Below are 14323 nucleotides of genomic sequence, written 5' to 3'. Positions count from 1 at the left end.
AATTATCCTTGCAAGATAAAATCTTATCATCGTAAAAAGCTCGTAAAATTTATTGGAAAACCACCTAACCAATGTTTGTAAAATTCGTTAATCTTTTGAACCCGAACCTAATCCATCTGGACGGTTTGACAAGAACCAATCATGCCGTTTAAACATAACCCGACCCGACTTTATTTGACCCGAATTCAAATATATAGGTACTTGGTAAACCACATTTGTGGAATTGCACCTCTACAGCCGTCTACCACCGTCCCATAGTCATCGGTGATCAATATTTTCCCGGAGACAGCTACATCTTTGTCTCAGTAAGTTTTAGTATGCTGTAATGCTGTAATAATTCATTAATTTAATATTTGTTCATTAACGTATCATATTAATGTATCATAACTCTAACTAAATTTGTTACATGTGATGCGGAAGTTTCCAATAAAGCTACGCGTCTTGTTGCAATAATCAACCCTAGGTTCCGTGAAATCAAGTATAAACGTTGAGATAATTGCTTTTTAAGATGATTGTTGAAAACCCTAACTAATTGCAAATTAATGATATCAGCGACCACATGATCTTATCAATCGATTAGTTTACAATTCGTTACAAGTTATTAGGGTTTGTGAGATTTAGATTTACCTCAATTGGTGATACTTTTTGGTTGAGGTTTTGGTACTCAATTCAAACTACTTAATTTTCAGGGATTTATATGGAATCGTCTCTTGGCTGCTCTATTTCATATTCCGATCGCTTATACTTCGTTCTTCTACGTCCAATTCTTTCTCTCGTATTTGTACTTGTATTGCTTCTTCTAGGTTGGTTTTTGGCGTGGAAACTACTATTGGTTCATGTCCCTTTGGTTCAGGAGATATTTGGTCTTAAGAAGAAACCTTCTCTTCCCAAACCCTTAGACCGCCACCGCTTTTCACGCTTTTACAATACCCGTAGATTTGATCATAATAATATTTCAAACGACATTGCTTCTTAGTGGCTGGTAAATTCTTATTTTTTTATCTCTTCACTGTAATTACTTCTAGTTATCCATTTGCTTATGATTCCGATTAGAACTTGACCTATATATTTATCGTTTGCGTTGGAAGTTTGTGTTTGTGGTATTACTGTCAAAGTGTACTAGGATCTTTGTAGTTTGTACAACTTGGTTATGTGTTGTATAATGTCGTGTTTGGTTAGTCAAGTGTTTGGTTTCCTTTTAGTTAATTTTGTCTCATTTTGAGTCTTAAAAAACCATAATTTTGATCTCTAATTCATCTATTAGGTTTTGTTTATAGTTAGATTGAAATGTCTCTTGTACCCTTAGAATGAAACTATCTTTTTGATATGGAAATGGAAGGTTACCTTGTTCTTTTTTATCCCCATATAAATGATATAATACACCTTGTTTCTGCATATAGGGAGAGAGAGAGAGGTCCCTCTTGAAAGCAGGTCAATTTTTGAGTTTTCAATTGGTTGGCTTTATTTTCGATATAAAGTGCCTTAGTTATGTTTTAGTTTCTATTTTTCTCAGGCTTACTCCTTTCATTATAATTAATTGAAGTGCGTAAGTCTTTTTTTACTATTGGATATAAAAGGCACCTATGCAAAAGCAGTGTTTCCCGTCAATGTATCAGCAATGTTTTTGGGTGCGGGATTTTAAGATTTCCTCAACTATATGTTAGTTCTTTCCAACATGCAATTTCAATGTTAGGGTTATATCGTAATGATCTTAGGCCAATTTGCTTATGCTTCTTGTTAAACTAGAATGACTATGGCTAAGTGGGCAATGAATATTGTAGGAGGCCTCATGTTCTTGATTCATCATTGGATTAAAATTCAGAAGAAACTTACGCCCAAACAAAAGGAAATACGTTTCTTTGTTAGTGGGTAATGGAAATCTTTTGGCAAATCTTTTTTGCATTATAATTCTTTTCATGTCATCATCTCTAATTGTGAAGAACTTGGTAATCTACCTTCTGCCAGAAAGTTACAAATATCACGATGCCATTGGTGTTGATATGTGCTTTTCTAAAGTTCTTTTCTTGTCCTGTAGTTCATAACTTCATAATTCCATATACAATTGTTTCTACTTTTTTGCCTATGAATGTGCTTTTCTTTTCTTTTCTTTTATCAATTGTTCTTCTCAATCAATCAGGTTTCCGTGTTTTCTCCGATTCAGGTTAATTTAAATATACTTCATCGGTTTTATCATAGGCACTGCTGGATCCTTAGTCGACCGTCTTGAAAGTTCTACATCAGAGCAATGGCGTTAAGGCGTTTCTTTGGTTTTTCTGATGGTGAGCTGATGAGATCTGATTCAAAACCTTGTTCAAGATTGATGAGGCATACTGCTGGGGTTTTTAGTGTTGGAGGAGCCTTAGGATTTTGGATTCTCTGTCGTTTGCATTACGGTACTCTCTAATTTCTCTTATTTTGCTATGCTTGAGTGAGTACTCGACTGGTTTGTTTTTGCTCATTAATATGAAGATGAACAAGAAGCTGGACTACTTCATGTTTATACATCAGTACTAACATGTTTTTATTATGCGTCTCTAGTTCTTTTTCATGTTATTTGCCAGACCTAAATGTTCTTTTTTGCAAATTTGCATATGACGTTGAAGTGTTAGCTAAATTAACTACACCAGGTTCTTATGTTCATTAGCCGTTCTTTTATATCCTTTTTGTTTCTCAAAGCTAAGTTGCATGACCGATTAATTGTAAGTCTAGCTTAGAGTGTAAGTATATTCTTGTTATCGGATCCGTTATTAATGTTATCGTTTTTTTGCCAAAAAAAAAAAAAAAAAAAAAAAGTATATTCTTGAAAGGACCCTTAAAGCAGACTCAAGAGATGCACGAGCCGATTGCCATCAACCCCGAGAATCTATCACCCACTAAACTAGTGGACTAATTGCGTATCTTCAGGTCTCAACTAAAAACCATGGTGGGAGATATTAGTTAGCTACCACTTTGAGTTTATAAGGGACTTATGAATCCTTTATCCTCAAAGCGGACCCAAGAGATGCACGCAGCATGCCTTTCACACCCGGTGAGTCTATCGCTCCTCATTGCTTCAAGCTAAAGCAGAAGACTATCCGGGTATCACCAGGTTTCAACTAAAAACCATGGTGGGGATATTAGTTAGCCACCACTTCCAGCTTATAAGGAACTCACAATTCTTTTATCAATCCGATCAATCCGATGTAGGGCATGTTGTTACAATTCATGGTTGTTATTTTGTTGGAGGTTCAAAGATTATCCTGCCGCTGACAACCCTATGAGTAGGTTTGGGCCTACTCTTCTAGTAGGGTATAAATAATGACATTCTCCTATGACAACCCTATGAGTAGGTTTGGGTCTACTTTTTTAGTAGGGTATAAAAAATGACATTCTGCTATGACAACCCTATAGAGAATGACATCCTCCTATCTATTCATTGTTGCGGGTTTCATTGCTGGTTTGTGGCGATATATTGTGTATTGACTAGTCCTTTTTTTGTCTTAGATTTTGCTAAGTTTGATCTTGCAAATTTTAGTTGGAGTTCATTTACCTTTTTGAACTAGGTTAGAGTTATTGCCTACTGTGTCTTGATATTATAACTATATGCAAATAATAACGATCGCCATAAGACAAGCAAAAGCAGATCCATTGTGTCTAGGCCGTAACACCCTCCCTCACTTGATTGCGTGAATAACCCATATATCTGTCTAGATCCCATATGCACATTACTCTATGTCTGATGCTCACTCAAGTTTGAAATATCATATTTATAATCGCGTTGACAAGGTTCTTGATTATGTTAAAAGGGGTAAAATAACAGCCTTTACGCTTCATATGGCATTTTGTTTGAATGCCTTATTCTATCATAAAAAAATCATGTTTGATATGGTCAAAATTGCCATTTTTCTTTTCTTTACAGGGATGAGATTGTAGTTAATTTTCTAAAATCCACAAGATAAAGTTTATATTTATTTAAATGTTAATATGATATTTGAGGCCAAATACTTTAAAGGAGTAGTAAATATTGTATCGCACATCCTACGAAGAAACTAATATCTACCATATTGGTTATATATGTCTCAGGTCCTAGAGTGAACGTTCCTCGAAGTTTAAGGTGGGCAGGCACTGGTGCCGTAACTGTAAGTGCAAGCACAGCTTTACTCGTTCGGCTATTTAGTTGTGAATGTGAACCACAGAACATAGAAGCATATGACAAGAAAAAATAATGATATATTCAATATTTTTGAACCCGGTCATCTTACCGTCAGATCGATGATTAGATGCCTATGAATGGCACTACATCAACTGATTTGTTTGAAAATTGCAAGACTTTGTTCATGGGATTGATTATTTTATCGATATTAAGCGTGAATTTCCTTGTGTATTTGAACGTAAAAACTTTACTAATGATAGCCGAAAGGGCCATTGGTCTAGCGGTACTGAGGTGACTTTTGCAGCCAAAAAGAAATTGTGGGTTCAAGTGTGGAACATGTATATATTCGTGAGGTGTGAGTTTGCCTTCATCAACGATAAGTTATCGCTTATTACATTATAAATTAATAAACGTACCATTTTCTAATCGTCAACGAGGGCTTATCTGCATCAGCAACGTTGAAAGTTTTGTTATGATAGCCTTGATAGTCGATGTTTAATATTCATGGTCCCCACTGTGTTATGCCATTGTAAAATTAATTATCATTATCATATTATCTATTACACAAAAATTATGAAGATTATCAAGGACATCTTTGTCCTTTTACTTTTTTTTCCCAAAAAAAAGCCTCCTCACTTTGTTCAAAAATTAAAATCGACCCACCAAACATGGAGTAAAGTGTCAAACCAACATTTTCATAAAACATCTTAAATAAACTACACTCAAATATTCAACGGGTCATATCTTCTCGCCCGCAACGAGTTAAATTTTTCCGACACCATCGTTAAACTCGAAATAACTTTACGAACACAATGTCACTAATATACGCAAAACGGACACTTTTTAAAAAACGCTAAATATTTGAGTCCACCTTTCATACACGTTGATTTTTTTCTCACGGGCTCCGTAACTATTTTCATCTATTAACAACATATACATATGGGTCTTATTATTTTTTTTAAAATTATTTTTTTTTTTTGATATTACTCAGTAAATATTCTATTCTTAAATCATACGGAGTCTTAATACAAGCTAACGAGTTAATTGCGTTAAATTTTAAAAAGTCAACAACTCCATAGCGAAACGCGGAAATACACATATATTGTTAATTTCAGATAACATCTAAATCTTTGACGGGTTATACCTTTTCGTTCGACTCGAGTTGTGAAATGTCCCGTTCTTATTGATTAAAAACGTTCCATATTAATTGATTTCGTTGCGAGGTTTTGACCTCTATATGAGACGCTTTTCAAAGACTGCATTCATTTTAAAACAAACCATAACCTTTATTTCATCAATAAAGGTTTAAAAAGCTTTACGTAGATTATCAAATAATGATAATCTAAAATATCCTGTTTACACACGACCATTACATAATGGTTTACAATACAAATATGTTACAACAAAATAAGTTTCTTGAATGCAGTTTTTACACAATATCATACAAGCATGGACTCCAAATCTCGTCCTTATTTAAGTATGCGACAGCGGAAGCTCTTAATAATCACCTGAGAATAAACATGCTTAAAACGTCAACAAAAATGTTGGTGAGTTATAGGTTTAACCTATATATATCAAATCATAATAATAGACCACAAGATTTCATATTTCAATACACATCCCATACATAGAGATAAAAGTCATTCATATGGTGAACACCTGGTAACCGACATTAACAAGATGCATATATAAGAATATCGCCATCATTCCGGGACACCCTTCGGATATGATATAAATTTCGAAGTACTAAAGCATCCGGTACTTTGGATGGGGTTTGTTAGGCCCAATAGATCTATCTTTAGGATTCGCGTCAATTAGGGTGTCTGTTCCCTAATTCTTAGATTACCAGACTTAATAAAAAGGGGCATATTCGATTTCGATAATTCAACCATAGAATGTAGTTTCACGTACTTGTGTCTATTTTGTAAATCATTTATAAAACCTGCATGTATTCTCATCCCAAAAATATTAGATTTTAAAAGTGGGACTATAACTCACTTTCACAGATTTTTACTTCGTCGGAAAGTAAGACTTGGCCACTGGTTGATTCACGAACCTATAACAATATATACATATATATCAAAGTATGTTCAAAATATATTTACAACACTTTTAATATATTTTGATGTTTTAAGTTTATTAAGTCAGCTGTCCTCGTTAGTAACCTACAACTAGTTGTCCACAGTTAGATGTACAGAAATAAATCGATAAATATTATCTTGAATCAATCCACGACCCAGTGTATACGTATCTCAGTATTGATCACAACTCAAACTATATATATTTTGGAATCAACCTCAACCCTGTATAGCTAACTCCAACATTCACATATAGAGTGTCTATGGTTGTTCCGAAATATATATAGATGTGTCGACATGATAGGTCGAAACATTGTATACGTGTCTATGGTATCTCAAGATTACATAATATACAATACAAGTTGATTAAGTTATGGTTGGAATAGATTTGTTACCAATTTTCACGTAGCTAAAATGAGAAAAATTATCCAATCTTGTTTTACCCATAACTTCTTCATTTTAAATCCGTTTTGAGTGAATCAAATTGCTATGGTTTTATATTGAACTCTATTTTATGAATCTAAACAAAAAAAGTATAGGTTTCTAGTCGGAAAAATAAGTTACAAGTCGTTTTTGTAAAGGTAGTCATTTCAGTCGAAAGAACGACGTCTAGATGACCATTTTAGAAAACATACTTCCACTTTGAGTTTAACCATAATTTTTGGATATAGTTTCATGTTCATAATAAAAATCATTTTCTCAGAATAACAACTTTTAAATCAAAGTTTATCATAGTTTTTAATTAACTAACCCAAAACAGCCCGCGGTGTTACTACGACAGTGTAAATCTGGTTTTACGGTGTTTTTCGTGTTTCCAGGTTTTAAATCATTAAGTTAGCATATCATATAGATATAGAACATGTGTTTAGTTGATTTTAAAAGTCAAGTTAGAAGGATTAACTTTTGTTTGCGAACAATTTTAGAATTAACTAAACTATGTTCTAGTGATTACAAGTTTAAACCTTCGAATAAGATAGCTTTATATGTATGAATCGAATGATGTTATGAACATCATTACTACCTTAAGTTCCTTGGATAAACCTACTGGAAAAGAGAAAAATGGATCTAGCTTCAACGGATCCTTGGATGGCTCGAAGTTCTTGAAGCAGAATCATGACACGAAAACAAGTTCAAGTAAGATCATCACTTGAAATAAGATTGTTATAGTTATAGAAATTGAACCAAAGTTTGAATATGATTATTACCTTGTATTAGAATGATAACCTACTGTAAGAAACAAAGATTTCTTGAGGTTGGATGATCACTTTACAAGATTGGAAGTGAGCTAGCAAACTTGAAAGTATTCTTGATTTTATGTAACTAGAACTTGTAGAATTTATGAAGAACACTTAGAACTTGAAGATAGAACTTGAGAGAGATCAATTAGATGAAGAAAATTGAAGAATGAAAGTGTTTGTAGGTGTTTTTGGTCGTTGGTGTATGGATTAGATATAAAGGATATGTAATTTTGTTTTCATGTAAATAAGTCATGAATGATTACTCATATTTTTGTAATCTTATGAGATATTTCATGCTAGTTGCCAAATGATGGTTCCCACATGTGTTAGGTGACTCACATGGGCTGCTAAGAGCTGATCATTGGAGTGTATATACCAATAGTACATACATCTAAAAGCTGTGTATTGTACGAGTACGAATACGGGTGCATACGAGTAGAATTGTTGATGAAACTGAACGAGGATGTAATTGTAAGCATTTTTGTGAAGTAGAAGTATTTTGATAAGTGTATTGAAGTCTTTCAAAAGTGTATAAATACATATTAAAACACTACATGTATATACATTTTAACTGAGTCGTTAAGTCATCGTTAGTCGTTACATGTAAGTGTTGTTTTGAAACCTTTAGGTTAACGATCTTGTTAAATGTTGTTAACCCAATGTTTATAATGTCAAATGAGATTTTAAATTATTATATTATCATGATATTATCATGTATGAATATCTCTTAATATGATATATATACATTAAATGTCTTTACAACGATAATCGTTACATATATGTCTCGTTTAAAAATCATTAAGTTAGTAGTCTTGTTTTTACATATGTAGTTCATTGTTAATATACTTAATGATATGTTTACTTATCATAATATCATGTTAACTATATATATATCCATATATATGTCATCATATAGTTTTTACAAGTTTTAACGTTCGTGAATCACCGGTCAACTTGGGTGGTCAATTGTCTATATGAAACATATTTCAATTAATCAAGTCTTAACAAGTTTGATTGCTTAACATGTTGGAAACATTTAATCATGTAAATATCAATCTCAATTAATATATATAAACATGGAAAAGTTCGGGTCACTACAGTACCTACCCGTTAAATAAATTTCGTCCCGAAATTTTAAGCTGTTGAAGGTGTTGACAAATCTTCTGGAAATAGATGCGGGTATTTCTTCTTCATCTGATCTTCACACTCCCAGGTGAACTCGGGTCCTATACGAGCATTCCATCGAACCTTAACAATTGGTATCTTGTTTTGCTTAAGTCTTTTAACCTCACGATCCATTATTTCGACGGGTTCTTCGATGAATTGGAGTTTTTCGTTGATTTGGATTTCATCTAATGGAATAGTGAGATCTTCTTTAGCAAAACATTTCTTCAAATTCGAGACGTGGAAAGTGTTATGTACAGCCGCGAGTTGTTGAGGTAACTCAAGTCGGTAAGCTACTGGTCCGACACGATCAATAATCTTGAATGGTCCAATATACCTTAGATTTAATTTCCCTCGTTTACCAAATCGAACAACGCCTTTCCAAGGTGCAACTTTAAGCATGACCATCTCTCCAATTTCAAATTCTATATCTTTTCTTTTAATGTCAGCGTAGCTCTTTTGTCGACTTTGGGCGGTTTTCAACCGTTGTTGAATTTGGATGATCTTCTCGGTAGTTTCTTGTATAATCTCCGGACCCGTAATCTGTCTATCCCCCACTTCATTCCAACAAATTGGAGACCTGCACTTTCTACCATAAAGTGCTTCAAACGGCGCCATCTCAATGCTTGAATGGTAGCTGTTGTTGTAGGAAAATTCTGCTAACGGTAGATGTCGATCCCAACTGTTTCCGAAATCAATAACACATGCTCGTAGCATGTCTTCAAGCGTTTGTATCGTCCTTTCGCTCTGCCCATCAGTTTGTGGATGATAGGCAGTACTCATGTCTAGACGAGTTCCTAATGCTTGCTGTAATGTCTGCCAGAATCTTGAAATAAATCTGCCATCCCTATCAGAGATAATAGAGATTGGTATTCCATGTCTGGAGACGACTTCCTTCAAATACAGTCGTGCTAACTTCTCCATCTTGTCATCTTCTCTTATTGGCAGGAAGTGTGCTGATTTGGTGAGACGATCAACTATTACCCAAATAGTATCAAAACCACTTGCAGTCCTTGGCAATTTAGTGATGAAATCCATGGTAATGTTTTCCCATTTCCATTCCGGGATTTCGGGTTGTTGAAGTAGACCTGATGGTTTCTGATGCTCAGCTTTGACCTTAGAACACGTCAAACATTCTCCTACGTATTTAGCAACATCGGCTTTCATACCCGGCCACCAAAAATGTTTCTTGAGATCCTTGTACATCTTCCCCGTTCCAGGATGTATTGAGTATCTGGTTTTATGAGCTTCTCTAAGTACCATTTCTCTCATATCTCCAAATTTTGGTACCCAAATCCTTTCAGCCCTATACCGGGTTCCGTCTTCCCGAATATTAAGATGCTTCTCCGATCCTTTGGGTATTTCATCCTTTAAATTTCCCTCTTTTAAAACTCCTTGTTGCGCCTCCTTTATTTGAGTAGTAAGGTTATTATGAATCATTATATTCATAGATTTTACTCGAATGGGTTCTCTGTCCTTCCTGCTCAAGGCATCGGCTACCACATTTGCCTTCCCCGGGTGGTAACGAATCTCAAAGTCGTAATCATTCAATAATTCAATCCACCTACGCTGCCTCATATTCAGTTGTTTCTGATTAAATATGTGTTGAAGACTTTTGTGGTCGGTATATATAATACTTTTGACCCCATATAAGTAGTGCCTCCAAGTCTTTAATGCAAAAACAACCGCGCCTAATTCCAAATCATGCGTCGTATAATTTTGTTCGTGAATCTTCAATTGTCTAGACGCATAAGCAATCACCTTCGTTCGTCGCATTAATACACAACCGAGACCTTGCTTTGATGCGTCACAATAAATCACAAAATCATCATTCCCTTCAGGCAATGACAATATAGGTTCCGTAGTTAGATTTTTCTTCAATAACTGAAACGCTTTCTCTTGTTCATCATTCCATTCAAATTTCTTCCCTTTATGCGTTAATGCAGTCAAGAGTTTTGCTATTCTGGAAAAGTCTTGGATGAACCTTCTGTAGTAACCAGCTAGTCCTAAAAACTGGCGTATGTGTTTCGGAGTTTTCGGGGTTTCCCACTTTTCAACAGTTTCTATCTTTGCCGGATCCACCTTAATACCTTCTTTGTTCACTATGTGACCGAGGAATTGAACTTCTTCCAACCAAAATGCACACTTTGAAAACTTAGCGTACAATTCTTCCTTCCTCAATACTTCTAACACCTTTCTCAAATGTTCACCGTGTTCTTGGTCATTCTTTGAGTAAATAAGTATGTCATCAATGAAAACAATAACAAACTTGTCAAGGTATGGTCCACACACTCGGTTCATAAGGTCCATGAACACAGCTGGTGCATTAGTTAAACCAAACGGCATGACCATAAACTCGTAATGACCGTAACGTGTTCTGAAAGCAGTCTTTGGAATATCATCTTCTTTCACCCGCATTTGATGATACCCGGAACGTAAGTCAATCTTTGAATAAACAGACGAGCCTTATAGTTGATCAAATAAGTCATCGATTCTCGGTAGTGGGTAGCGGTTCTTGATGGTAAGTTTGTTCAACTCTCGGTAGTCGATACACAACCTGAATGTACCATCTTTCTTCTTGACAAACAAAACAGGAGCTCCCCACGGTGATGTGCTTGGTCGAATGAAACCACGCTCTAAAAGTTCTTGTAATTGGCTTTGCAGTTCTTTCATCTCGCTGGGTGCGAGTCTGTAAGGAGCACGAGCTATTGGTGCAGCTCCTGGTACAAGATCTATTTGAAATTCAACGGATCGATGTGGGGGTAATCCCGGTAATTCTTTCGAAAATACATCGGGAAATTCTTTTGCGACGGGAACATCATTGATGCTCTTTTCTTCAGTTTGTACTTTCTCAATGTGTGCTAGAACAGCATAGCAACCTTTTCTTATTAGTTTTTGTGCCTTCAAATTACTAATAAGATGTAGCTTCATGTTGCCCTTTTCTCCGTACACCATTAAGGGTTTTCCTTTTTCTCGTATAATGCGAATTGCATTTTTGTAACAAACGATCTCTGCTTTCACTTCTTTCAACCAGTCCATACCGATTATCACATCAAAACTCCCTAACTCTACTGGTATCAAATCAATCTTAAATGTTTCGCTAACCAGTTTAATTTCTCGATTCCGACATATATTATCTGCTAAAATTAATTTACCATTTTCTAATTCGAGTAAAAATTTACTATCCAAAGGTGTCAATGGACAACTTAATTTAGCACAAAAATCTCTACTCATATAGCTTCTATCCGCACCCGAATCAAATAAAACGTAAGCAGATTTATTGTCAATAAGAAACGTACCCGTAACAAGCTCCGGGTCTTCCTGTGCCTCTGCCGCATTAATATTGAAAACTCTTCTGCGGCCTTGTCCATTCGTGTTCTCCTGGTTCGGGTAATTTCTAATAATGTGGCCCAGTTTTCCACATTTATAACAAACTACATTGGCATAACTTGCTCCGACACTACTTGCTCCGCCATTACTCGTTCCGACACCATTTGTTCCTTTCGTTCTATTAACCCCTGGTCCGTAGACCTCACACTTCGCCGCGCTATGACCATTTCTTTTACACTTGCTGCAAAATTTGGTGCAGAAGCCCGAGTGATACTTTTCACACCTTTGGCATAGCTGCTTCTGATTATTGTTGTTGTTGCGATTATTATTGTTATTGGGATGATTGTTGTAGTTGCTGTTGTTGTTGTTGTTGTTGCTGTTGTTGTTGTTGTTGTTGTTGTTGGGCCGTTTGTTGTAGTTGCGATTGATGTTGCGATTGTTGGGATAATTGTTGCGATTATTGTTGTAATTGCTGTTGTTGTTGTATTGGTGATTCTTATCACCGTTTTCCTCCCACTTTCTTTTGACTTGCTTCACATTGGCCTCTTCAGTAGTCTGTTCTTTAATTCTTTCTTCAATCTGGTTCACTAGTTTGTGAGCCATTCTACATGCCTGTTGTATGGAGGCGGGCTCGTGTGAACTTATATCTTCTTGGATTCTTTCTGGTAATCCTTTCACAAACGCGTCGATCTTCTCTTCCTCATCTTCGAATGCTCCCGGACACAATAGGCACAATTCTGTGAATCGTCTTTCGTACGTGGTAATATAAAATCCTTGGGTTCGTAACCCTCTAAGTTCTGTCTTGAGCTTATTGACCTCGGTTCTGGGACGGTACTTCTCGTTCATCAAGTGCTTGAATGCTGACCACGGTAGTGCGTACGCATCGTCTTGTCCCACTTGCTCTAGATAGGTATTCCACCATGTTAACGCATAACCTGTGAAGGTATGCGTAGCGTACTTCACTTTGTCCTCTTCAGTACACTTACTTATGGAAAACACCGATTCGACCTTCTCGGTCCACCGTTTCAATCCGATCGGTCCTTCGGTTCCATCAAATTCCAAAGGTTTGCAGGCAGTGAATTCTTTGTAGGTGCATCCTACACGATTTCATGTACTGCTAGATCCAAGGTTATTGTTGGTATGTAGCGCAGCCTGTACTGCGGCTATGTTTGAAGCTAGAAAAGTACGGAATTCCTCTTCATTCATATTCACGGTGTGTCGAGTAGTCGGTGCCATTTCCTTCAAAATAGTCAAATGGAACAAGTTAATCATACAGAATATTAAGAGTAGTTAATAGTATTTCGTAGCATAATATGAACTCATTTATAAAAGCTTTTTCTTCATATTAGCGTTTTATAAGTTTAAATTCGGGTAGTACCTACCCGTTAAGTTCATACTTAGTAGCTAATATACAATTCAGCTACTACAATTCTATATGAAAAACTGATTATAATAATATTTCGCGTTCAAACTTTTACACAATATTTTACAAACTTACAATACCGCTTATTTTACATATAGCATGAAATATAGCACACAATAAATTTGATACAAGATGGTTGTGAAGATAATTCTAGCTAGTACACAAGTCGTTCAGCAAAGGCAATAAAGACACGTAATTCATACGTCCAGAAATAAGTCATGCATTCTGGTTTTACTAGGACTACTTCCCATCCTTGGTCTTGTGGAACATAACTGTTATGGCCATTGATAAGACAGCGTGTTGTAACGTCATCAAAGGGATGAGGGTTACGTAATGACTAACAGTCTCGTAATAACCTAAAAACCTCATTTCTTACCCCAATTACCGACTCCGTCACTTGTGGGAACGTTTTGTTTAATAGCTGTAGCCCGATGTTCTTTTTCTAACTTTGGTGAGAAGCGAACATTACTAACCCGTAAGCATAGCATGCTTCTTTATGTTGCATGTTAGCTGCTTTTTCTAAATCATGAAGTCCTATATTCGGATACATTGAGTCAAAATAATTTCTTAACCCGTTGCGTAAAATAGCATTTGGGTTCCCCGCAATATATGCGTCAAAGTAAACACATCGTAACTTATGAGTTTCCCAATGTGATATCCCCCATCTTTCAAACGAAAGTCTCTTATAAACCAATACATTCTTGGAACGTTCTTCGAATGTCTTACAAACTGATCTCGCCTTAAATAGTTGTGCCGAGGAATTCTGACCGACTCTAGACAAGATTTCATCAATCATGTCTCCGGGTAGGTCTCTTAAAATATTGGGTTGTCTATCCATTTTGTATTTTTATACTGTAAAATAGACAAGAGTTAGATTCATAAAAAAAAATACTTATTAATACAAGCAATTTTTACATATATCATAAAGCATAAGCACACTATATTACATATATTACAC

General features: G+C 35.6%; 1 long non-coding RNA gene across 2 annotated transcripts; it reads left to right on the top strand.

The window, feature by feature from the left end:
- Positions 1–229: 229 nt before the first annotated feature.
- Positions 230–4530, top strand: LOC139859151 (uncharacterized). Of its 2 annotated transcripts, none has more exons than XR_011763120.1 (4): positions 230–305; positions 690–982; positions 2162–2393; positions 4063–4530. It is a non-coding gene; the product is annotated as an uncharacterized lncRNA (long non-coding RNA). The 2 variants fall into 2 exon arrangements; XR_011763119.1 differs by having other exon boundaries at positions 2197–2393; positions 4063–4526.
- Positions 4531–14323: the final 9793 nt, after the last annotated feature.

The sequence above is a fragment of the Rutidosis leptorrhynchoides genome, chromosome 1, assembly GCF_046630445.1.
Source record: "Rutidosis leptorrhynchoides isolate AG116_Rl617_1_P2 chromosome 1, CSIRO_AGI_Rlap_v1, whole genome shotgun sequence".
NCBI classification, from domain to species: domain Eukaryota; kingdom Viridiplantae; phylum Streptophyta; class Magnoliopsida; order Asterales; family Asteraceae; genus Rutidosis; species Rutidosis leptorrhynchoides.
This window is presented reverse-complemented; position numbering and strand designations above follow the sequence as displayed.